Source organism: Pteronotus mesoamericanus, unplaced genomic scaffold (genome assembly GCF_021234165.1).
Source record: "Pteronotus mesoamericanus isolate MK-2021 breed Mesoamerican mustached bat unplaced genomic scaffold, CSHL_Meso_final contig_40, whole genome shotgun sequence".
NCBI lineage: Eukaryota > Metazoa > Chordata > Mammalia > Chiroptera > Mormoopidae > Pteronotus > Pteronotus mesoamericanus.
In genome coordinates this window covers 6,772,412-6,790,028 of record NW_026555150.1, presented here as the reverse complement: position 1 = coordinate 6,790,028, position 17,617 = coordinate 6,772,412, and positions in this window count along the sequence as shown.

Here is a 17,617-nt window from a genome sequence, read left to right as displayed (position 1 = left end):
ACCAGAATGAGAAAAAGAGAAAGGGTTAGAAAACCTGTTTGAAAAAGTAATGATGGAAAGTTTTCCCAACTTGAGAAGAGAAAAGGTCTCATAGGTCCAGGAAGCACAGAAGACGGCACTCAAGAGGGACCCAAGGAGGTCCACTCCAAGACACAGCATCATAGAAAAGGAAACTATCAAAGACAAAGAGAGAATCCTCAAAGCAGCAAGGGAGAAGGACAAAGTAACATACAAGGGAGCCCCGACACCGCTAAGAGCTGACTTCTCAAGAGAAACACTACAAGCCAGAAGGGAATGGCAACAAATATTCCAAGTCATAAAAAGCAAGGGCCTACAACCAAGGCTGCTCTACCCAGCAAGGCTCTCAATGAAAATAGAAGGGGAAATAAGACGTTTCCCAGACAAAAGAAGGCTAAAAGAATACATCTCCACCAAACCAGCACTACAAGATATACTAAAGGGACTGGTTTAAGGGGATGAAGAAAAAGAGTGAGAAAAAGAAAAATATAGGTACAAAGAGAAAAAATGAATAGGTTTCTATCAGTAATAACTCTCCATGTAAATAGACTAAATGCCCCAATCGAAAGACACAGTATAGCTGAACGGATAAGAAAACAGAGCCACACATATGCTGCCTACAAGAGACCCACCACAGAGCAAAAGACCTACAGAGATTGAAAGTAAAGGGATGGAAAAAAATATTCCAAGCAAATTGGGAAGAGAAGAAAGCAGGAGTTGCAATACTTATATCAGACAAAATACATTTCAAAACAAAGGCCATAAAAGGAGAGCCAGAGGGACACTTTATAATACTTAAAGGAAGACTCTATCAAGAAGACATAAACATTGTAAACTTAGATGCACCAGTATAGGAGCACCAAATATATACGAAAAATCTTGGATAGCTTCAGAAAAGATATAGACAGCAACACACTGATAGTAGGGGATTTCAACACCCCACTGTGAAAAATGGACAAATTTTCCAAACAAAACATCAACAAGGATATTGTGGAGATGAATGATGCACTGAATCAAATGGATTTAACTGACATATATAGAATCTTACATCCCAAAGAAGAAAAATACACATTCATTTCAAATGCTCATGGCAGTTTTTCAAAGATAGATCACATGATAGGACAAAAAGCAAGACAGAAAATTCAGGAAAATTGAAATAATACCAAATATTTTCTTGGACCACAACAGCTTGAACTGAAAATCAACCTCGAAGAGAAACTTCAAAAACTTGCAAACTCATGGAGACTGAACAGTAGACTATTAAACAATGAATGGGTCAAGAATGAGATAAGAAAAGAAATCAAAAAATTTCTGGAAACAAATGAAAATGAACAGACTACAGTACAAAGCTATGGGACACAGCAAAGGCAGTCCTGAGATGGAAGTAGATAGCAATACAGGCTTACCTAAAAAAGATAGAAACATTTCAAATAAAAGACCTAACACTACAACTTCAAGAACTGGAGAAACAACAACAAATAAATCCCAGAGCAAGTAGAAGGAAGAAAATAGTCAAGATAAGAGCAGAACTGAATGACATAGAGACAAAAAGAATAATTCAAAGGATCGACCAATCCAGGAGACAGTTCTCTGAAAAGATAAACAAAATCGACAATCCTTTAAGCAGACTCATCAAGAAAAAAAGGGAGATGACCCAAATTAATAAATTCAGAAATGAAAGAGGAGAAATAACAACTGATACCACAGAAATACAAAGGATTGTTAGGAACTACTATGAACAATGATATGCCAAGAAATTTGAAAACCTTTATGAATGGCCACATTTCTAGAAAAGTATAATCTTCCAACTCTTAATGAGAAAGAAACATAAAGCTTCAATAGACCTAAAACAGCCTGTGAAATTGAAGCAGTAATCAAGAAACTCCGGGCACATGAAAGCCCTGGGCTGGTTCGTTTCACAGGAGAATTTTACAAAACATTTAAGGAAGAGCTAAACCCTGTCCTTCTCAGACTATTCCAAAGAATCCAAGAGGACGGAAGACTCCTAGACTCTTTCTATGAAGCCAGCATCACCCTAATCCCAAAACCAGATAAAGACCCTACAAAGAAAGAAAACTACAGGCCAATTTCACTGATGAACATAGACATTAACATCCTCAACAAAATATTGGCAAACCACATCCAGCAATACATTAAAAAGATTATCCACCATGATCAAGTTGATTCATCCCAGGGATGCAGGGATGGTTCAATATACACAAGTCAATAAATGTATTACATCACATAAATAAAAGAAAAGACAAAAACCACATGATCATCTCTATAGATGTCGAAAAAGCATTTCATAAGGTACAGCACCCATTTATGATCAAAACCCTCAGCAAAATGGGAATAAATGGGGCATTCCTCAATGTAATAAGGGCCATATATGAAAAACCTACAGCCAACATCATGCTCAATGGGCAGAAACCAAAAGCTTTGCCACTAAGATCAGGAAAATGACAAGGATGTCTGCTTTCACCACTTCTTTTAAACATGGTATTGGAAGTCCTAGCCACAGTGGTCAGACAAAAAAAAGACATCAAAGTCATTCAAATAGGAAAGGAGGAAGTAAAACTATCATTGTTTGCAGATGACATGAGAGTGTACATGGAAAACCCTGTAGACTCCACCAAAAAACACCTCAACCAAATAAGTGAGTTTGGCAATACAGTGGGATACAAAGTCAATATTCATAAATCAAAGGCATATTTGTACACATCAATGAAATAGAAGAAAAATAAATCAAAGAAAAACATACGATTCTATATACAAGAATAAAAATAAAGTACCTAGGAATAAATTTAACCAAAGACATAAAAGACCTGTATGCAGAAAATTATACAACATTGAATAAAGAAATTAAGGAAAACACAAATAAATGGAAGCATATACCATGCACATGGATTGGAAGAATTAATATCATCAAAATATCCATACCACCGAAAGCAATTTATAGATTCAATGCAATCCCTATTAAGATACCAATGACGTATTTCACAGAAATGGAACAGACATTTCAAAAATGTATATGGAACCATAAATGACCCCGAATAGCCGCAGCAATTTTGAGAAAGAAACACAAAGTAGGACGGTTCACAATGCCGGACATCAAACTCTACTACAAAGCCACCATACTCAAAACAATCTGGTACTGGCACAAGAACAGACCCATAGATGAGTGGAACAGAGTGGAAAGCCCAGAAATAAGCCCAGGTCTCTATGGGCAACTAATATTTGACAAAGGGGGCAGAAGCATAAAATGGAGCAATAATAGCCTCTTCAACAAATGGTGTTGGGAGACCTGGACAGCTACATGCAAAAAATTAAAATTTGATCTTCTAGTGACACCACACTCAAAAATAAACTCAAGATGGAGAAAAGACTTAACTATAAGTTGCAACACCATAAAAGTCCTGAGGAGAACTTCGGCAGGAAACTCTCAGATATCCCATGCAGCAATTTTTCACTGATATGTCTCTTAAAGCAAGGGACATAAAGGAAAGAATAAGCAAGTGGGGCCTCAGCAAAAGAAGAAGCCTCTGCACGGCTAAAGAAAACATCAGCAAAATGAGAAGGAAGCCAACCCTACGGGCAAATATATTTGCTAATGATCCATCACATAGAGGTTCGATCTCCAAGATATATAAAGAACCCACTTGACTCCACTCCAAGAAGACAAATGATCCAATGAAAAAATGGCCAAAGAACCTGGGCAGACGCTTTTCCAAGGAGGAGATACTGAGGGCCAAGAGGCATTTGAAAGGATGCTAGGCATCACTGGCCATCAGCGAAATGCAGATCAAAACCACCATGAGGTACCACCTCACACCAGTCAGAATGGCCATCATAAACAGATCAACAAACAACAGGTGCTGGCGAGGCTGTGGAGAAAGGGAACACTAGTATACTGTTGGTGGGTATGCAGCCTGGTGCAGCAATTGTGGAAAGCAGTGTGGAATTTCCTCAAAAAGGCTGAAAATGGAACTGCCTTTTGATCCAGTGATTTCCCTGCTGGGACTATACCCTAAGAATCCCAAAACGCCAATTCAAAAGAACCCTTGCACCCCAATGTTCATCGCAGCACTATTTACAATAGCCAAATGTTGGAAGCAACCTAAATACCCATCAGTAGATTATTGGATCAAAACATATGGTACATATACAGAATGGAATACTATGCAGCAGAAAGAAAAAAGAACTACTAAACTTCGCGACAGCATGGATGGAACTAGAGAGCATTATATTAAGCGAAATAAGCAAGGGGGCGAAAGAGAAATACCATATGATCTCCCCTATAAGTGGAACCTAACCAACAATACAAAGATGCAAGGAAAATAAGACCAGCAACACTAAAAGGAAAAGAAATCAACAGAGACAAGAGGGAAGGAGGGAGGGGGGCAAGGAAAAGGAAGGGAAGGGGAAAGTCAAGGAACATATAGCAAAGACTCATAGACAAAACCAAAGGGGAAGAGCTGAGGGAGGGAATGATGGAGAGGGCAAGGGAAAGTGGTGGGGGGTAGGCAGAGACAAATGTATTTGAACAAAAGAAAAAAGTAAATAAAAAAATAAAATAAAATAAAGAAAATTGAATATCTATATGGAAAATAATCAATCTAATTCCCAACTTTACATCATACACTAAAAATTAATTCTGGCTAGATTTAATAAATAAACTACATTTAAATTTATAATTTCTATTCATTAAGTGAGATAACTCTGAAATGAAAGTAAAAAGTATCTTCTACCATGTGGTAGATTTTTTAAAATGTAAAACCAGTAAGGACTAATGTCCAGAATATATAAGAAAAAGACGACCAAGATATCTGAACAGGTGTTTCATAAAAGAAGACAACCATATGGTTCCCAATAATATATAAAAAGATGTTCAACTTTAATAGTCATTATATAAATTAATTTTAAATTACAGCCAAATATTATAACTCAGCCAACAGATTGAAAGAAATTAAAGAGACTGACAGTAATAAATATTAAATATTGGCAAGAATATAGAGAAACAGAAACTATTATAGAATCCTGTTGAGAGTACGTTTTGGTAAATCGCTTTAGAAACTGACATTGTCTAATAAGCTTAAGAAGACACATACATATGGTCTAACAAGCACATTCAAAATTATATTACACTCCAAGAAAATCATGCACTTATGTATCTCAATATACAAAGTCTGTCTGGAAAAAGTCCAGCCATCGTCAATACAACAAAATCAGTTTACAGGACATCAATGTAACCTGGCAGCCAAGGAGAGTGGACTGGAATGCCCATATATGAACAATGAAGACTTCTCTGTTCTAGTCAGTGGGGGTGCTAGATGCCATTGAGTGAGTATGTGTACTGCATGGCTGTCACATTCAAAAAGACTAAGTGATGAGCGCGATGAATCTGCATTAAATTTTGCATTAAGCTTGAGCTTTCCTTTGTGGAAACTGTTCGGATGATTCAGAAGGCTTTTTGTTCATCCATAATAAGAAGATAAAATTATAATAGAGCTCTAGAAGAAAGTAGTGTAGTAGATTAAAGGTGGTATTGGATATTTCTCTTCTCATTACCTCAATTTCTTTGTGAAATCAGAATTAATTTCCTCATCTGAGATTAAGAAGGGTTGGAGGAAGTGATTGATATTTGAAGTAAGATAAGTCACCCAGGAAAGTGAAAAAAATTGACTCAGAAAATGCAGTAGGATTATCAGACTCATTTTAAGTTATTGGTTATAATTTTTAAATAAAAGCAGTAACATTGTTGGAAATTTTCTAGTCATGACACTGTCCTCCTACAGTTTGCAATTTAATAGAAAAGACAAACATTAAACTAGCATTCATGTCAGCCATCTAACAAAATAACTCATCTGTTGAAGAATCTATGTCTCATAGAAATAACCTAATGGTGAAAATTTCTAGCATTATTTTTGGTCCTCATGTATTACTAAATGTTACACTGATATATTACTGCAAATAGTAGCACTGCTTACCAAGATCTGCTTTTTCTTTCATTTCTTCTTTTTTAATTGTATATTTAAATTTTATTTACATTCAATATTATTTTGTATTACTTTCAGGTGTACATCACAATGGTTAGGCAATTACATACTTTTCAAAGTCATTAGCCCACCATTTGAAGTATCCACTTGGCACCATATATAGTTATTACAATTACAATGTTATTGACTATATTCCCTGTGCTGTACTTTACATCCCCATAAGCATTTTGTAATTACCAATTTCTATTAATAACTTCAACTTTTTCACCCAGCCTCTTAACCCCCGTCCCCTCTGACAACCACGTCTGTTCTCTACATTTATAATTCTGTTTTTATATTGTTTGCTCATTTATTTTATTCTTTAGATTCCACATATAAGTGAAATCATATGGTATTTGTCTTTCTATAACTTCCATTTCTTTTATTATACTCTCTAGGTGATCTCCTCCAAACCTAGGTCTTCAAATACTGCCTACACACAGATTACTTCTGAAGTCTCAAAACTCATCCTCATTCTGTGTTCTCTATCACAATGACTAGAACAACACCTACCCAGTCATTAAAAAAAAAAAACAAAACAAAACAAAACAAAAAAAACCTTGGAAATTTTCTAAGACTCTCTTTTCCCCCTCCATTTCTGTATACAATCACTAAATCATGCTGGTATTAACTCCATAACATTTCCCGAAATAAGACGAATTATAATCAAAAAGCTCAATTAAGAAGCTACATAAGTAATCTTGGAAAAAGAGAATGATAGCTTGGATGAAGAGGATTACAGATTAAAGAGGCATAGAAAATGTGAAATATCTGAGTCTTTGTAGACAGATTTAGAGCTATAGGGGAAAAAAAAACAAGGACTGATAATTAATGAGCTACTAAGGCTAAAGGAAAGGGAAGTGTCAAGAAAGACTCAGTTTTCTGGCATGACTACTGAATGGATGGATATATTCTCAGGTAGAAAATCCAAGGGTAGTGAAGATCCTCAGGTGCTGAGCATCATGTATTTGGTTTTGTATTATGTTGAGTTTTAAATGACAAGAAGAGGTATCAAGTTGGCAGTTATTTATGTTGTATGAAACTCAGAGAAGAGGGTTGATATTGTGATATTTATTTGCAATCATTTAAGTTTTAGGGCACGGATGAAATTATTTTAGAATAGAGTAAATCATGAGAAGAGGAAAAAAATCAAGACTTAAAGAACACCACCTATTCAGGTCCAGGTAGCCAGAGATGATTCCAAAAGAGAGATATGAGGGAAGAGCCATGTTAAGAGGAAAACCAGAGAGCATTGTATCTTAAAAGCCAGGAGGAGAATGTTTCAGGAATGAATGAATTTGCGACAGTATCAAATGTTGAGAGATAAAGTATGTTGAGGACTGAAAACCTATTTATTTAGTGATCTGAAAGTCATTGTTGATATTAAGCAAGAAATGTTTGATAGAATCCAAATTGGACAAATAAAAAAAAAGGGAGTTGAGGAAATAGAAGTACATTCCCTTGTGGGAGGTTTGGCTGTAGAGAGGTCAGTGATCATAAATTTACAAATATCCATCTTTCATTCCCAAGCATTGTTACTGATGTGCAGGTATGTAAAAAGTAAATAACAAGGCCCATCCTGTTTACTATTTTGTCATTTAGTGTGAATAAAAGACAAAAGACAAGTGAGTTTAGAGTTTTGGTAAGAATGTTATTAAAATTATGAACCATGGAATCAAAGCTGAATATGGAAGAGAGTGAATAAAAAAGGAGTCTGATTGAATGATATAGAGCAGATGGATCAATGAATTGTAGACCATAAAGGTGAACTTTTGGTTAGAAAGCAGAGTTATTAGTTCAGTGATTGTGGGAGTAGCAGTTATAGGAAATGATAAGGTCCAAGGTGTGACTCTGAGAATGGGCTGATGAAAGAAAGCCAAGAACTCTAAAGAGATTAAGGAAGGGAAAGCTTTGAAAGTCATCATGAATGATGTGTAAAATAACAATGGATAAAAGACTGTGGGCTATAAAAGAAAATCACTACTAAATATATGCAGAGTGAATAGGTGGGGGACTGGGTAGCATGTGTCTAGAAGGAGCAGGATTTTTTTTCTTATTGTTCTGTTTTTCTTTTTTCAACATGTTTGGAGCCTTTAAGTTTCAAAATATCAAAAGGGCTATGTAAAACATCCAATCTCCAGATGCCTACAGACTGTGAGAGGTAAATATAAAAATCACTATTCAAAAGGGTTAGAGGGTCAGGCAGGGAGAGTTGTGAGGGGTGACCCTTGTTTAAGTTCGTGGAGGATATACTTGGAGAAGTGGTGAAAAATGAAGGAAACACTGTATATCATGAAAAAGAAGTTCTGGAAGGCACATTAGAATAGTTTGGAAAGTAAGGGAAAGATTAGGAGTTGTTGGGTTATGATAGTGCTAGAGAGGTTCATATGGCCAGGAGGTTCTATCGGGGTGTTCAACCCGTGGCCCGTGGGCTGCATGCAGCCCAGAATGGGTATGAATATGGACCAATGCAAAATCATAAATTTACTCAAAATCTTTTTATTGTTTATCAGTTTTAATTAGTGTTTGTGCATTTAATGTGTGGCCCAAGACAACTCTTCTTCCAGTGTGGCCCAGAGACACCAAAAGATTGGACACCTCTGCTAGACATTGAATGATGAAGACAGGGTTAGAGGCAGGTGCATTGAGTCTCTTCAGGCTATTTGAGGACATGGTCTGTAAGTCTGGTGGTCAGAAGGCTTGTCTCACTCTTTTGGGGCAATGCACACCCAGACGATGTTATTTCCAAGGCTGCATGTTCTGACGGGCAGAATATCTCATACCTGCAGACTTACTTTGTGCTCCAGCCAAATTATTTTTTCAACTTCTCAAAGATACTATAATATCTTACCTTCAAGTCATTACACATGCTTTTCCTTCTCCTTAGAATGTGCTTTGGTCCTTTAACTGCTGTGCCTCTAGGATGCTGTTTACTTTCCCTCGCTTAGAACTTACCAACAATAACCTGTTAGTTTCTCTGTCTCCTTCGCCAGACAATGAGTTCTGCAAGGGGAGAGGAGGGTCCTTATCACATGCCCAGCACCTGCTAGTGATACAGTACCTCACTGCACTAACAGATGGCTGGAGAAGACGGATTCATACTTGTCAAGCATAGTACACTGATATAAGTGTCAATGGAGAGAAGTACAAAGTACTGTTAGCATAGAGAAAAGGGACATACATCCCAGTCAGAGGAAGAAAAATGTTTAAGAAGATATCACTCTCCAAGATGAAAATAACCCAGAAAAAGATTTTCTTTGGGAAAGGAGGACCCCAGGTCTAGTGACTAAAATAATTTTCTTATTCATGCCAGAAAATAGTGGAACCTGAAATTACGCTTCATACCCTATGCAAGTATGATGCTGGACCCATAAATTTTGAAAGTAGTCTAACTTCAGCACAAGTTTCAGTTCTTTTGTAAATTCCTGTACACATATGCTCCCTCATTCTTCATCCAAAACAACTGTTAAGGAGCTTTCTTCCTTGTTCTTCCTCAACACCTCATAAAGTCTTTTATTATGGCACTTACCACATTACTGTAATTATCTATTTCCCCCACTAGACTGCATATTTCTAGGACAGACAAAGATTGGGGCTTTACTTTAGTTTGTGTCTCCAAGGACCTAATAAATAACACTGTAAACTGATGAATGAAAAATCACCATTAGTAGCAAATAGTCTATCTAATGAATCTATCACTACTTATTCCCATTGAGATTAGACAGTGACTAAAGGATGAAAGTACACTACAAAATGTGGTGGGTAGAAAGGTGCAAGTGTGAAGGTAATGGGAAGGACTTTTACCTGGAGACCTCATTGCCTACCTCTTTCCTGCAACTTACCATCTGTGTGATTTGAATGTCTTAGGTCACATATGGTGGTTTTAACTTCTTTACCTGTAACTAGAGAAATAGACTAAATGATCTCTGAGTCCAGCCTTTATCTAACATGCCAGAATTACCATTCTGCTTAAGGGCTGCTTATTCTGGGAAGTTATAAGGAAAAAGAAGTTAGTTTTGTGTTTGAAGACAAGATATTTACAGATTAAAATAAATATAATTAGTTTAAGGCGTATATAATTCACTTTAGCATAATTAAAGTATCTTATCTAAATGTAATATTGAATGATGATCGGTTTTGTTGTGAATTAAGTTGTTTTGTTATTCATTGCATAATAATTTTTAACCAATTTTAAAATAGATCACTGAATTGATTTGTCTTAATTCATGAGAGTTTGTGACAGAGACTCAATGCCTGAGCTATTTGGACAGCTGGATTATTTTATGGGTTGTCTGCTATACCTTTGCTTCAGAGATCATATCATGGAGACTCTGAGAGGTAAAGCCATACCAGACATAGTTCACAGTACCAACCATCAGCAGAAGCCCAGTAACATTTATATCACATGTTTTCAAAAGTTTCAACTGGCTTCAAAGATGGAAAGTTGCTGTTATTGAAAAACTACCCCCTTATTTCCTCTTTTTATTTGCATTCCATCATAAGAAATATCTCTAGCCCCCATATGTTTTTATTTAGGAAATAAAGGCTCAATTCCAATGAGTACCATTCTCTGCCATAGAGTTAATAGACTTAAAAAGTTAATTATAATTGTTTTGCACTTATATATCATATCCTTATTTATTACTAGTAGAACATTTATCTCACCCAGAAGAAAGAAGAAAGAAGGGAAGGGAGGGAGAAAAACCTATCATTACCACCACAATAGCTCATAACCACTCAAATATTAAGGAGTGGGGAAGGGAGTTTATGGGAGGACTTAAGGGTTCAAAAGGTTATCAAGTTTCATAATACAGGCCCAAAATTGTAGATAAAAAATAGTGACCCCAGAAATTCAAAGCCTTAGTATTCCTGAAGTATCCAGTCTCCTTTTTCACTTATGAGAATGTCTGGAAAATCAGCCTGCTTGTACATTTCTACTGACAGGGCATACTGGTTCAGAACTTTTAGAAATCAAAAATTTAGAATTAAATCGAGAATAATTGAAATGTTCAAGACGTTTTATCCAGATTCTAATTGTGCAATCTAATCAAATAGAAGAGTAAATTTTGGAAAACATATTGAAATTACATTGGTGAAAAAAGAGACCTAATTTTTTCAATAACTGATAAGTGATTAAGTTAACTACATTCATAGTGAATTATTGTACACCTCATAGAATGACTTATTTGTTTATTTACTTATTCTTTTATACTAAATATCTTTTAAAAATGTACTTAAATCTATTTACATAAATATAAGAAACATAATAATGTAAAAATGTTCATTTCTTTAAAATTAATGAAGAGTGCATTGAAATGATATAATTTTAAGTGAAAAATAATTTAAAATTATATATGCAATTGGATTATATCTTTAACCAGAAAAATACTGAAAAGAAAATATTAATAATTTGTTGTACTGGCAAGATTATTAACAAATTTCCCATAATTTATTTTTTCTTCAAATATTCTCTTTTTTAAAGTATATTTTATTCATTATGCTATTACAGTTCTCCCATTTTTTTCTCCCCTTTATTCCACTCTGCCCTGCAGCCCCCTTCTACCAGCATCCCCACCTTAGTTCATGTCTATGGATCGTACACATAAGTTCTTTGGCTTCCATTTCCTGTACTATTATTCACCTCCTCCTCTCTATTTTGTACCTACTATTTATGCTTGTTATTCCCTGTACCTTTTCCCTCATTCTCCCCCTACCCCCTCTCCTCTGATTGCCATTTCTGTGATTCTATTCCTGTTCTAGTTGTTTACTTAGTTAGGTTTTGTTTTTGTTCTTGTTTTTAGGTTCAGTTGTTGATAGTTGTGAGTTTGTTTTCATTTACTGTTCATAGTTTTGATCTTCTATTTCTTATGTGTGTATATGTATATACACACACACATATTCAAGTATCTATCTACCTACTTATCCACATATATTCAATTTATGAACAAAGTTTGTGTTCACTGAAGAATATGACATCCTAAATATACAAGTTGAGACTATATGAAACAAAAAATAGATTTAAATGTCTTGCTTCTTATGTTCTTTGCAGATCAAAGATGGGTTCTTATTAATCTAAAACTTTCAAGGATCTTATCTAGTCCAGTTAGTTGCAATGATCCATTTGTATTAAAAGTACTTACTGATAAAGGGGGACTTACTATTGTCATTCTATTACTGTTTTCTGCCTGTCTTGTAAGCTTTTATTTTTTTAAATATTTTATTGATTATGCTTTTATAGTCATCCCAATTTCCCCCTTCCATCTAGTACAGTTATTGCTTCCAGTGATCTCCCCTTAGTTCATGGCCATGGGTTATGCATATGAATTCTTTGTCTTCTTCATTTCTTATACTATTCTTAACATACCACTGTCTATTTTGTACCTACCAATTATGATTCTTAATCTCTGCACTTTTGTCCTCATTCTCCCTCTTCCCCTTCCCACCAGATAACCCTCTAAATGATTTCCATATCTATAATTCTGTCTCTGTTCTACTTGTTTGCTTAATATTTTTTTAGATTCAGTAGTTGGTAGTTGTGAATTTTTTGCCATTTTAATATTCATAGTTTTTATCTCCTTTTTCTTAACTAAGTCCCTTTAACACTTCATGTAATAATAGCATGATGATGATGAACTCATTTAGCTTTAACTTGTCTGGGAATCACTTTATCTGTATTTCCATTCTAAATGATAGTGTTGCTGGATAGAATAATCTAGGTTGTAGGTTCTCACTTTTCTTCACTTTGAACACTTTTTGTCAGTCCCTTCTAGCCTGCCAAGTTTCTTTTGAGAAATCAACTGACAGTCTTATGGGAACTCCTTTCTAGACAATTATCTGCTTTTCTCTCATTGCTTTTAAGATTCCCTCTTTATCTTTAATCTTTAGCATTTTAATTATGATGTGTCGGTCCTCTTTGGGTCCAACTTGTTTGGGATTCTCTGTGCTTCCTGGACTTGTACATCTGCTTCCTTCACCAAATTAAGGAAGTATTTTTTTCATTATTTTTTCAAATACATTTTCAATTTTTTGCTCTTTCTCTTCTCCTTCTGGTACCAATATGATTTGGATGTTGGTACATTTGGAGATGTCTTAGAGGCTCCGTATACTATCCTCATATTTTTTTTTAATTTGTTTTTTTCTTGCTGTTCTGGTTGAATGCTTATTTATTCCTTATGTTCCAAATCATTGATTTGAATCTCAGCATCATCCCCTCCATTGTTGGCCCCCAGTAGATTTTCCTTTATTTCACTAATGTAATATTCATTTCTGCCTGGGTCTTTTTTATCCTGTTGTCAAACTCAATGCTGTTGAGCATCCTGATCACCAGTGTTTTTTTGTTTTGTTTTGTTTGTTTTGTTTTTTTAATTAATTAATTAATTAATTTTTAAAATACATTTGTCTCTGCCTCCCCCCCACCACTTTCCCTTGTCCCCTCCCTCCGTCCCTCCCTCAGCTCTTCCCCTTTGGTTTTGTCCATGAGTCCTTGCTATATGTTCCTTGACTTTCCCCTTCCCTTCCCTTTCCCTGCCCCCCCTCCCTCCTTCCCTCTTGTCTCTGTTGGTTTCTTTTCCTTTCAGTGTTGCTGGTCTTATTTTCCTTGCATCTTTGTATTGTTGGTTAGGGTCTGCTTACAGGTGAGATCATATAGTATTTGCCTTTCGCCCCCTGGCTTATTTCGCTTAGCATAATGCTCTCCAGTTCCATCCATGCTGTCGCGAAGTTTAGTAGTTCTTTTTTTCTTGCTGCTGCGTAGTATTCCATTGTGTATATGTACCATTGTTTTTTGATCCAATCATCTACTGAGGGGCATTTAGGTTGCTTCCAACACTTGGCTATTGTCAATTGTGCTGCGATGAACATTGGGGTGCATAGGTTCTTTTGTATTGGCGTTTTGGTGTTCTTAGGGTATAGTCCCAGCAGGGAAATCATTGGATCAAAAGGCAGTTCCATTTTCAGCTTTTTGAGGAAATTCCACACTGTTTTCCATAGTGGCTGCACAAGTCTGCATTCCCACCAAAAGTGGACTAGGGTTCCCTTTTCTCCACAGCCTCGCCAGCACCTGTTGTTTGTTGCTGATCACCAGTCCCTTCTTTAAATCCTTGGTTTTCACACTTCAATAACAGCTCGATTTTCTAATTGTTCTGGTTGGTAATTGTTTTGAGGTTTGTTTATAATTTTTTCTGTAGTTGTGCAAGAAGGTGTTGCATGTTTACCTTTGCATCCATCTTGACCTGAAGTCCTTCTTCTCTCTTGTAACATTTCATCCCCTGTTCCCTCTCCTGCTGTCTTTCTTTCTATTTTGTTGATTTTTTGTTGTTGTTGTTGATGCTTTGATCTCTTTCTCATTTTCCTTTATGGATCTTTTTTTGGTATATTTTTTGTGATTACTATGGGGTATACATAAAATGTTTTATAACAATCTCTTTGAATTTTACATCAACTTCAATCACATGGAAAACTCTATTCACTCTAATCTCTTTTACTTTTACTTCTCCTCACAAACTTTATGTTATTGTTGTTAAAATCTCATCATTTATATTGTACACATACAGTGTATCCATTAATATTGTTATATCATGCGTATATTAGCATACTTTATGTGTTATAATATTTTTATATATTTGTCTTTTAACTTCTTTTTTCTTAAGATTTTATTTATTATTAGGGAGAGAGGAACAGAAGGTGAAAGAGAGGGAGAGAAATGTCAATGTGTCTTTGCCTCTCACACACACCCAACTGGGGATCTGGCCCACAACCCAGGCATATGCCCTGACTGGGAATCGAACCAACCACCCTTTGGTTCACAGGCTAGTACTCAATCCACTGTGCCACATCAGACAGGGTCATCTTTTAACTTTTTTATCAGAATTAAAAGTATATTACAAATCATTAGAGCATCATTTATTTGTCTATATGTTTACTTTTACAAGCAAACTTTATTTCTTCATAAGGCTTTGTGTTGCTCTGTAGTGTCCTTTCATTTCAACTTCAAGGACTTCTTTAGCATTTCCTATAATGCACGCCTAGTGGTGATGAACTCTCTCAGATTTTGCTTATCTGGAACAAACTATTTCTCCTTAATTTTTGAAGAATGATTTTTCAACATACAGTATTCTTAGTCAGCACTTTTTTGTTTTAGTCATTTTAATAAATCATTCTGCTCCCTTCTGGTCTACATGATTTCTTCTGCGAAATCTTTTGATAGTTTTATGATGTCTTCCTTGTATGTGATGAGTTACTTTTCTTTTGCTGCTTTCAAAATTCTTTCTCATTGCTTTCTTGCAATTTTATTACAATGTGTCTTGGTGTAGTCTTCTTTGAATTCTTTCTAGTGGAATACATTAGGCATCTTGAGTCTGAATGTTCATTATCTTCTTCAGATTTGGGAAGTGTTCGGCCATTATTTCTTCAAACAAGCTTTTTGCTCTCATATCTCTTTCTCCTTCTAGGACTCGCATAATATGCATATTAGTCCACTTGACGTTGTCTTATATGCCTCTTAGGCTTCCTTTATTCTTTTTTAGTTCACTTCTCTTTTTGATTCTCTTATAAAATAATATGCAATGACTTATCTTTGAGTTTGCTGATTCTCTTATACTTAATTGAATCTGCCGTTCAACACTTCTGGTGAAATTTTTAGTTCGGTTATTGTATTCTTGAGTTCCAGAGATTCTATCTCTTTACTGATATTCTCATTTTGTGTATGCGTTATTTTTCCTGAGCTCACTGAGTGTTTTCATTATGGTTATTTTCAATTATTTTTTAGTTTACTCATTACCTCCATTTCTTTAGGTTTAGTTTCTGTGTTTTATTTTCTTCCTTTGGGCCCTGTTTCCCTGTTTCTCCATGAACTTTGTAATTTTGTATTGGGATCTATTCCAGGTCTTTAAGACTAGTTACATGTAGGGAAAGAACTTACTTATTAGAATATCCATAGATTCTTGGGTCTCTCAAATATTTTCTGAGGATATGTAATTCTCTAGACTTGTTCATGTAAATTCATAATTAAAAAGATTTGTCAGCTTTTTATCTTTTTAGGAGGTGATTATCTCTTGTCCCCTCTGCTGTTTGTGGTACTGCAGGTTCTTTGGAGCTTCTGTAAGCTGCCTAACTCGTTTGTTCTCTGGGGCCTGGAGTCTTCCAGATTACGTTGGGTACTTTTAGCACTACAAGTCAGAAGAGAGAGAAATCAGTCCCTTGGGCAGCCACATGACAAGTAAGAACATAAATGCATACTTAAACTCTTTTCCTCCCCAACGAGAAGCTGGAACTAAGGAGTTTTCTCCCATTTATTCAGAGCTGAGTGTAACAACTTTGGCAAGCAAGTATATGCTACTCAAAATATCCATCTTTGATCTCAGTGGCCCCCTACTTGGAATGCTTTCTTATCAACATTTGAATTCAGACAAGGCAGAAGCCCCCCTCAGGCAGCCCCCTGAAAGATCAGAACATTGTGCATAGAGTCCAGTCTTCTCTTTTCCTTTTCAGGGAGAGTCTCTAACTGGGAGTTTCCTTCCAATTGCACCATACTGTGCTGGGGAGAGGGAATATAGCAAGTGAGTATTATGAATTTTCTTACAGGCTTTGCTGTAGCCTGAGAGCAGAAGTAATTTAATTTGTTTCTGAATTTCTCACAAAGGTAATTGTTTTGTGTACTGTTACTGTAATCCTTGTGGAAGAAAGGAGAGTATGTGGCTTCTTATTCTACCATCTTACTCTGTAATTTTTAAATATTTCTTATGGAGTATAAAGGCATTGTTCCTTTGGAAAATGCAGGAAAAATACGCCTCTGAACTGACATCTAAGAATCCAAACATTGCTCTAAGTTCTAATGAGCAAAATATTTTTACTTGTAATGGGAAAAAAAGGAACTGTAAATATATGCCAGGCTGACATTTTCATGTAATTAAAAAGGCTAGAATTGTTGCTTTTCCTCACTTTGACATTTTCAAAACAAAATCAAGTTTTATTCTGAAAAGTCATCCCCTGATTGTTTCTATTTCATCATGACAATATTACCTTCTTGAGTGCAACCATTCTCCCCTAACCCCAATTTCTCAGCACTCTTTTAGTAACTTAACAAAAATATAACACCATTATTTTTTAAGCAATTAAATGTTAAATGCCTGACCTCCATATATTATAATGACCAGTTCTAATTTAGGTCAGGCATATTGATTTTTCAGGAAAAAAACAGTTTATTCTTTTAAAAAATGTATTTAAAAGTTATCTATTTATTGCAAATCATACTACTTTTGTTTTGGCAGTCATGCAGGATTCTGGAAAACACCAAAAACATGTGGATTTATTTTATGTGCAAGAGCAGTGACCTGCCACCAATGAATCTCACTCCCTCTCTTTCTCCCTCCCTCCCTTCCTTTTTCTCTAAAAATAAATAAAATCTTTAAGAAAAGTAAATGAGTGGATCGAAAAACTATGGTACATTTACACAATGGAATACTATGTGGCAGAAAAAAGAAGCAACTCTTACGCTTCCCAGCAGCATGAGTGGAACAGGAGTGTATTATGCTAAGTGAAGTAAGCCAGGCGGTGAAAGAGAAATA